The sequence below is a fragment of the Arachis ipaensis genome, chromosome B08 (assembly GCF_000816755.2).
Source record: "Arachis ipaensis cultivar K30076 chromosome B08, Araip1.1, whole genome shotgun sequence".
NCBI classification, from domain to species: Eukaryota; Viridiplantae; Streptophyta; class Magnoliopsida; order Fabales; family Fabaceae; genus Arachis; species Arachis ipaensis.
In genome coordinates, this window is record NC_029792.2 from 120,554,883 (window position 1) to 120,564,884 (window position 10,002).

Here is a 10,002-nt window from a genome sequence, read left to right on the forward strand (position 1 = left end):
CTAGAGCAACAACTAAAAACACTCTCAAGAAAAAAAAAACGCAGGCTACATTAAGAGGCAAAAATTGTTTCACCTTCATTTCAATACACTTTCTTCCACTCTCATTCCAAAATCGTTTTACCTTCATCTTCAAATTTCAAAATCTAAAACCATTTAATAATAAAAAACTTCTCAAATCAAAGCACAAAAACTCGAACGAACCCGAATGAACCCTAAGAAGCAAAGAAATTGACGATTATTCAAAGTAATGAGTTCGATTCTTCTCATTTTATTACTGTCAGTATACTTTAATTTGATTTTGTATTTCTATGCAGGGCTGCACACAGATCAGATCGGATATAGCCTATAATTCTATTCGATCCACACTGCACTCATCGGATCGAATCGGATACGATATCCGCAGTCTTGCAAGTTGGATCCGCCCCGATTTTATCCGCATACTTGCGGATCGGATCGGATATCGGGTATATCCGCATAATTCAAAAAAATTGTTTTAAGGCCCTTTTTGACTCTAGAAAATCTATTTTTTTCATCTGTTTAAGCCTATTTACTCCTAAAATATTATCAATAAAAGTTCTCTTAAATAACAAAAAAAAAAAACAAGATCTAAGTTTAATTATTCTAAGTTAAGTACAACATAAAAAATTAAAAATAAGATATAAAATTCATGAAACAACACACTAAAATTCATATCACATTAGGGTTTACTTTCTTAAATTATGCTATTTATATAAGACGTGCGGATATGCGGATCTGCAGATCGGATCCACAGATATCACTGCTAAATCCGCAATCCGATTCTACCATAGTGTGGATCGGATAATATCCGTAAAATTCGGATCGGATACGGATAATTACCACAGATATGTGGATATTATCCGATCTATGTGCATCCCTATTTCTATGTTGAGTTTCATACTGTGTTCTGTGTTTCAATGTTTATATTATGTGCTTTGATTTTGTATTTTAGTGCTGAGTTTCATAGTATGTGTGATGTGTTTAAATGTTTGTGTGCTGAGGTCTATTGTTTGTGTATTGTGTTTTATTCTTTGTGCTTTGGTTTATTTTATGGTTTTAGTCATGAAATGCAATGGCAAATTTCTGTTCTTAGCGATCACAAAGGAACCTACATTTCGTTGCTACATGCCTCTAATTAATTTGCTTCAATCTAACCAACAAAAAGAAAACTATTCTAATCTCATACTTTGGATATCTGGAGGATTAAGAAAGTACTTATCAAGAAAGGTGGCTCTAGACAGAAACATGAGAAAGAGAAAGAAACGAAAAATATTATTCTATGAGTATATGTATGTAATCTAACATTCAACTTCATCTAGACAATATGATCTAACATGACTACATGAATTTTTGTAAAGAATTTATGACATTCGATGTTTTCCACGATATGTTGCGGAGATTTTCAAAGCAATATAATGTTTGATGGTAAAAATCATACTGTGAATGCAATAGGGTTTGGGGCTTTAAGGAATATCTCGGCATTGAATTTGAGCCACGCTCTTCAAATGGAGCTTGTTAAATGTTATGATCCTGAAAACGATTGCATAAGAACTCCATATGCAGATATATGCTCCAATCCCAATCACATCAATAAAGATTGGGTAAGCTCTAGGTCTAAATTCAATAGGTATTTTTTGGTGTTGTTTTCTAACATCTTTGTGCTTTATCTTCAAATTAGTGTGATGTTTTTCATTATTTTTATTTTTTAAATATTTATTTTATGTGAAATTATACCTTCAAAGATTAAAGAGTATGAAATGATTGAAGATATAAAGAATATAATAATGCCAATCTAGAACAAGTCTCTGTCAAGGGATATGGTTCTCCAAACCACCATTGATACTGATGAGAACAGAACAAATTTTAAAAGAGCATTTATTCTATTCATTCAGAAAAGCTTTTTGTACCAACAGCAACCCCAAAGATATCTCCAGTTCACTTCCCTGCAATTCTGGATATAAAAGACATAATTGAGAAGAATTAGGCTAGTCGTGTCAACGAATTTCTCATAGGAGGTATCAAAACCTTCAGGGAAAGGAACAAAAAATCCATCATTGGGTGCACATACGCTCTGGTCATCATATACTTCCGCAGTAAAAGGTAGGGGATTGAGCCAGTACCTAATGCCCCTCAAGGACCATGGATGTTGTATTGGAATAGGGACAAATTAGTACAGAGAATTGAGGATGAATACAAAAAATATAAGGTAAGTTTGTGTATTGAGATCTTTTGTTTATGTTGTCCATTCTTAGTTTGCTAAATATCTTAAATAACCATTTATTTCAGGGCCTCATAAAACAAGACAAAACAATGAGAAAAAGAGCTCGCATGGAGGCCAAAAAGACTGAGAAAACAATAGAACCTCCTACTTCCACATCTGATTCAGAAAAAAAAAAAAAAAAAAACAAACCTGAATTAGATTCTGAGTAAGATTCACACTATTTTCCAATAAATTCTTTTCTATTATAAAATTAAATCTCTTTCTTATTAAAGATTTTTAAATGTATTCTTAGAATTGAACAACAAAAGTGAAAAACAAAAAAAAAGGTAGAGAACAAAGTCTAAAGAAGCTCAAACAACAAAGAAAGTAAGTATATGTACTATAAAACTTTTAATTCTGTGTTGTTCCCTATTGATATTATTCTATGTTTTTTTTTTGTGCTTTCTTCAATAAATTTTTAACTATTATACTACAAAATTAACAAAGCCTAAAGAGGCTCAAACAAAAAAATTCAACAAAAGAAGAAAACAAATGTGGGTAAAAAACAAAGAAGCATGGGGCTTCAAATGAGTAAATTTGTTTTGTTTTAAACTCCCATGAGAATTTGTATGTTGTTTCTATAGTTTTTTTATTTTCTTAGCTAATTTTTCTGGTGATTTAGATCCACAAGCAATTATGAACCCTCTAACTCCACACAAACAAGCACACACAGCGGAGAACATGATCTTGCCGGTACTCCAACCCCTAAGCTTAATATACTAACTTTCATTTATTCTTTGTGTAAAATCTGATTTAATATTATCATATATCTTTAGTTCTTATTCAAATTTGTTTTAAGTTTTATTAGAAAGATTTTTATAAGAAAAAGGAATAGACGAGGAAAAGAATATAAAAAAACAACATTGCAAAAAGAAGATCAACAATCTGCAAAGAAAGCAAAAGAAATAACTCAGGATCAATCCCACTACTAAGATGTAAGTTAATTATTTTAACTAAATAAATTATATAATCCATTGAGAACTACTCCATTTATGTTTAGTCAATTTATTTGTTTGCACATTGAGAGATAAGGATAATGCTTCTCGTGATCAAAGCCATTCATTTGACTCTCTCGATGAAATACTCGAGAAAAACAAAGATCCCATGGACAAAGATCTTATTGATGTTTCAAAAAGTGAGTTTCTCAATTTGTATGCTATACTTTCTAGTTTATGTGTTATGCTACAATAGTTGTTTGCTAATCTGATTTTTGAGTAGTCTATTCTTCTTAAATGGAAATCTCCTTATTTTTTGTTGAAATTAAAAGAGTATCCCTAAATTCATAATAATAATATCTTCTTTATACTGTAATTTTCAATTGTTTCAATAAAAAAATTTCGAAACATTAGAAAAAAGTAAGTTGACCTAACCCATTGAATCAGAACTATATCTACTATTCTGATATTTAAATTTGACATAGATGAAATTGATCTTTTTTTAGACTTTTTTTTTATTTGTATTTCATAAGAATTAGTTGATATTTACGATTAAATCCTTCCGTTCCTTAAGATTATATTGGAATATTTTTATATTCCTTTTCTATCGTTTATTTCAAGCTCCAAAATATAAGTCATTTTTTTTACACAATAAAAGATCAAATTTCATTTCTATAAAATGGGATATGGTATATAAAAAATACATTAAATTATGGCTTCACATATCAAATATTTTATTTTTCTATTGGTACTTTCGGTATATTTTCAGCAATTAATGACAGAAAAAAAGAGACTTTTCACTTAAGTCTCTTCTATTATTATTTCTATTATTTTATTTAATATTAATTAAAATATTTTAATTCAATTAATATTAATTACTCGGATAGATAGATAGATAGATAGATAAAAATATCGAAAAAGTAAATAGAAAAAATATTAGAAATTTCTCTTTCTCTTACCGTGATCTACAAAAAAGTAGTGTTTTAGTTTTTTGTTTTTGTTTCATAGATAGATAGATGGATAGATAATAGATAAAATTATGGAAAAAATAAATAGAAAAAATATTAGAAATTTTTCTTTCCCTTACCGTGATCTACAAAAAGTAATGTTTTAGTTCTTTGTTTTTGTTTCAACACTAACTCGCATAATTTATGTTTCAGTCTTAACTGAACAATTTGTTCCAGTTCTCATATTGGAACATTTACCAACTACTCCCTACATGTAAGATTTTTTTATGATTTGAAATTCCTTGAGAATTTATTTGTCATTCTTTAATAAAATTCTAAGTTTTGCAGTTTTCAAGATCTTGGTGATACATCTTCCAATCGCACAAGAATGTTTGACTCTAGTACGTAAGTTATCCTATCTTACTAGTGTTTCTATCTAACATGTTAATATTGACATATTTTTCTTCAATAGCCACACTATGATTCTTGGAAGCTCCCTAGACAAACAAACAGAGAAATGTGTTGATGGGCTAGTAAAAGACTAGACAGATGCTGTTGAAAGGTGAGTTTCTTTGTTTGTGTGCAAGAATAGCTAATTATTGCGCTGTATTTTGTATTTTATATGTTGAGAACTAAATATTGTGTGCTTCCATGTTTTCTTACTCACTTTTATATACATTGATAAAAACTAATATAATTGATGTTTCAGTAAAAGAGAAAAAGTTATCAATGTTCTCAACATCCATCCCTTTCACATGTAATATCTGGCATTAAGGAAGAAAAGGAGAAAATTGTTGACCCAGCAACTAAAGATCAGACAAATGCTGCTGAAAGGTGAGTTCTCTAATTTTATGTGCTAGAATAGTTATTTGTTGTGTTGTACTTTATATTTTGTGCCGAGCAGCAAAATTTCTTTTGTGTAACCAAACTCCTTCGTTTTTTTTGTATAGTTTGGCTAAAGCTAATTAAGCAGATATTGTTGTTAAGTTGCGGATGGTTGAAAATATTGCAACGGAAAAAGATTTAGATTTCTAATGTCTTCCCTTTGACCTTGGGATTGATACACAGCCTGCTGAATTTGTTGTTATCAATCAGGCAATGGATTCAGGCGTTAAAGCTACACTAAAGTTTGTCAAACTCTCAACGCCATCCATGACAACATAACCAGCACCGATGGAACGGGTCCTAGATAAGCTTAAGAATCCAACAAAAGAAAATCAAGTTTTCACACGTACATCAGACCTAATAGATTAGCCTAATTACTGGGCAACCAATGAAATTACTTTCCAGAACAATGAGGTCGAAGAGTTTTTCAAGCTAAATGATCTCAACTGCTACTTTGTGGGATATAGAGATCATTTCATGTCAATATCCCCTGAAACATACATTGAACAATTTGTAAGACTCTTTCTTATTTCCTTGATATATTTCAATCTTATTTGAATGTATTTTTTCATATTAAATGCTATATAACTACATTTCTCTACTTTCTTTGCACACAGTTTGTTAGGACATTGTGTTTAATCTTGAACACCAAAAACATTATATTAAGAGGTTTACAGACCAAATATACTGCGTACCCCCATTCATAATTATATGTTACTCAAGACTTTCTGTGTTGTGCTCTATCATTCATGTGTTTTACTATCTTATTTATGTGTTGTATTCTAATATTAATGTGTTGATGCTTATTATTCATAATACACAGTGATAAGCTATTTACTATCTTATATAATCACCTTATAAATTGCTTATCACTGCGTATTATGATAATAAACATAAACACATTAATAATAGAATACAATACATAAATAAGATAGTAAAGCCCATGAATGATAGAGCACAACACAGAAAGTCTTGAGTAATATACCATTATGAATAGGGGTATGCAGTATATTTGGTCTGTAAACCTTTTAATATTTTTGGTGTTCAAGATGAAACATAATGCCCCAACAAACTATGCAAAGAAAGTAGATAAATGTAGTTATATAGCATTTAATATGAAAAGATACATTTAAATAAGATTGAAATATATCAAGAAAACAAGAAAGAGTCTTATGAATTGATCAATGTATGTTCTAGGGGATATTGACATGAAATGATCTCTATACCCTAGTAGAAATTGGGATCAGTTAGCTTGAAAAGCTCTTCGACCTCATTGTTCTGGAAAGCAATTTCATTGGTTGCTCAATAGTAAAGCTGATCTATTACGTCTAATATAGGTTTGAAAACTTGATTTTCTTTTGCTGAACTCTTAAGCTTATCTAGGACCCATTCCACCGGTGTTGGTTGTGCTATCATGGATGGCGTTGGGAGTTCAGAAAACTTTAGTGCAGCTTCAACGCCTAAATCCATCACCTAATTGACAACAACGGATTCAGCAGGCTGTGTATCAATCATAAGGTCAAATGACGGACATGCGAAATCTAAATCTTTTTCCATTGCAATATTTTCAACCATTCACAACTCAGCAGCAATATCTGCTTGATTAGCTTTAGTCAAACTATACAAGAAGCAAGTAAATTTGGTTACACAAAAGAAATTTTGCTGCTCAACACATAAAATACAAAGTACAGCACAACAATTAGCTATTCTAGCATATAAAATTAGAGAACTTATCTCTCAACACCATCTGTCTTATCTTTAGTTGCTGGGTCAATAGTTTTCTCCTTTTCCTCCTAAATGCAAGATGTTACATGTGGAAGGTGTGGATGTTGAGAAATATCTATAACTTGTTTTCTTTTATTGAAACATTGATTATGTTAGTTTTGAACAGTATATATAAAGTGTGTAAGAAAATATAGAATATGTAAGAACACAATATTTGGTTCTCAACACATAGAATACAAAGTATAGTATAACAATTAGCTATTCTAGCACACAAACAAGGAAACTCACCTCTCAACAGCATTTGTCTAGTCTTTTAGTGGCCCCTCAACACTCACTTGATTGACAACAACAGACTCAGTAGGCTCTATTCATTGTTGACCTACTTGTGTCAGAGCTACTTTCTCAGTTGATGATTGTGTATCAATTCCAAGGTCAAAGGACAGACATGAGAAATCTAAATTTTTCTCTATTGCAATATTTTCAACCATCCGCAACTCAACAACAATATCTGCTTGATTAACTTTAGCCAAACTATACAAAAACAAAGGGATTTGGTTACACAAAAGAACTTTTGCTGCTCAACACATAAAATACAAAGTGCAGAACAACAATGAGCTATTCTAGCACATAAAATTAGAGAACTCATCTCTCAACAGCATCTGTCCGATCTTTAGTTGCTGGGTCAATAGTTTTCTCCTTTTCCTCCTCAATGCCAGATGTTACATGTGAAAGAAGTGGATGTTGAGGAACATCTATAACTTGTTCTCTTTTACTGAAATATCGATTATATTATTTTTTATCAATGTATATAAAAGTTGTAATAGAACATGCAAACACAAAATATTTGGTTCTCAACATATAAAATACAAAGTACAACACAACAATTAGCTATTCTATCACAAAAACAAGGAAACTCACCTCTCAGCAGCATCTGTCGAGTCTTTTAGTGGCCCCTCAACACTTTTCTCCGTTTGTTTGTCATCACCAAGATCTTGAAAACTGTAAAATTGAGAATTTTATTAAAGAAAGACAAATAAATTCTTAAGGTATTTCAAATCATAAAGAAATCTTACATGTAGGATGTAGTTGGTAAATGTTCCAATATAGGAACTGGAACAAATTGTTCAGTTGGACTGAAACATAGATTATGCGAGTTAGTGTTGAAATAAAAACAAAGAACTAAAACACTTATCAGCAAACAAATATTGTAGCATAACACATAAACTAGAAAGTATAGCACACAAACTGGGGAACTCACGTTTTGGAAGCATCAATCAGCTCTTTGCCTGTGGGGTATTTGGTTTTCTTGAGTATTTCTTGAGTATTTCATGAATACATACACACCTAACACATATATACATACATATACCCAAAAACTCAGTATCCAACATACTCAAAACAAGAAATAGTTAGGGTTAAGGATCCTTACCGTACCCACGGACCAAACGAACTAAATCCAACAAGTTCCGAAAGCTAAACCGAACCAAGAGTACCAAATTCAACAAAATCTCAACATGGGTGCTCAAGATTTTTAAAAATCAAAGGATAGATCAACTGGAGTGAGAATGAGGCTTACCTATGAAATTGTTCTGATAGACTCGTAGAGCTCAACACAGTGGACGCGTGGCCGCAAATGGTGCGGCGATCGGAGCTCGGAGCAAGAAGTTATGGTAGATTTAATGGAAGACAAGGGTTTGTTCCTCACCTTCTTCCTCTTCTGGCCTTGAAATGTGAATGAGGAAATGAAGGGAAATGTTATGAGCTGAAACTCATAATTGGGGTGTGGGTTTTGGACCTTGGACCCATTTTGGACTCGGTTCGGCTTAATTTTGAGCCAAATTCTTTGAAATTAGTGTCAAAATTCTCGTTTTAATTAGCTCTAACCTATTTTAATATAAAATTCACATTTCTAATTTATTTTATTAAAATTTAATTTATTAGCTAATTATTTACTAATTTTACGGAATTTACAGATTCAACAATGAGATCATCTGCTGTCACAAGTCTTTTTACACAAAAGTTTTTTCCAACCTAGGGAGAATGACGTGAGAGCGATTTATTTTTTTTAATAGAAAATAATTTATTGAAAAACAATGTGAATCTTACTCAGAATCTGATTCAGTTTCGTTTTCTATTTTTTCTGAATAAGATGTGAAAGTAGGAGGTTCTATTGTTTTTTTCAGTCGTTTTGGCCTTCATACGAGCTCTTTTTCTCGTTATTTTGTCTTGTTTTATGAGGTCCTAAAACAAATGGTTATTTTAGATATTTAGCAAACTAAACAAGAATGAACAACATAAACAAAAGATCTCAGCACACAAACTTATCTTATATTTTTTGTATTCATCCTCAATTTTCTGTACTAATTTTTTTCTATTTCAATACAACACTCATGGTCCTTGAGGGGGACGGGGGCATTAGGTACTAGCTCAACCCCCATCTTTTGTTGTGGAAGTATGTGATGACTAGAGCGTATGTGCACCCATCCATGGAGTTTTTGTTTCTTTCTTGAAGATTTTGATACCTTCTATGAGAAATTCGTGAACACGACTAGCCTAGTTCTTTTTAGTTACGTTTTCTATATCAGAATTGCAGGGAAGAGAATTAGAGATATCTTTGGGGCTTTTGTTTAGCACAAAAAACTTTTTTGAATGAATAGAATATATGCTCTTTAAATTTTGTTCTGTTCTCATCCATATCCCTCAAATCTGACAGAGACTTGTTCTAGAATGACTTTATTATATTCTTTAGATCTTTAGTCATTTCGAATTCTTTAATCTTTAATGGTATAATTTCACCTAAAAATAAATATTAAAAAAATAAAAAACAGCCACTAATTTGAAGATAAAGTACAAAGATGTTAGAAAACAGCACAAAAAAAAAATACCTATTAAATTTAGACTTAAAGCTTGCTCAATCTTTATTGATGTGATTGGAATTGGAGCATATGGAGCAATATTGAAAAATAATGAGGATTTTATATGCTTTAATTTGAATAATTAGATTTTGAACTCTATTTTATAATTTAAAAAAAATTAATTTAATTATCTCTAGTTATAAAATTAGAATATTTATTTAAAAATAAATTTATAAATTAAAAATTAAATAATATTTTTATAGATATTATTATTAAATTAAAATTAATTTTTAATTACTCTAATACCCCTAATTTTATTAAATGACTTAAACTACCCTAACCTTAACCTAACCTAGCCACCGCCTTGCCCCTAGGAC

General features: G+C 30.9%; 2 long non-coding RNA genes across 3 annotated transcripts; one reads left to right on the forward strand and one right to left on the reverse strand.

Moving 5' to 3' along the window:
* On the forward strand, nucleotides 1,875-4,946 carry LOC110266076. The gene is made up of 6 exons (XR_002352987.1): nucleotides 1,875-2,224; nucleotides 2,305-3,413; nucleotides 4,374-4,434; nucleotides 4,509-4,561; nucleotides 4,633-4,722; nucleotides 4,870-4,946. It is a non-coding gene; the product is annotated as an uncharacterized LOC110266076 (long non-coding RNA).
* Nucleotides 4,447-8,603, reverse strand: LOC107612162. 2 transcript variants are annotated; one of them, XR_002352986.1, is made up of 6 exons: nucleotides 8,347-8,603; nucleotides 8,200-8,243; nucleotides 8,029-8,114; nucleotides 7,844-7,903; nucleotides 7,689-7,769; nucleotides 4,447-7,542 (listed from the first exon to the last, which is right to left on the reverse strand). It is a non-coding gene; the product is annotated as an uncharacterized LOC107612162 (long non-coding RNA). The 2 variants fall into 2 exon arrangements; XR_001613620.2 differs by lacking the exon at nucleotides 8,200-8,243 and having other exon boundaries at nucleotides 8,347-8,602.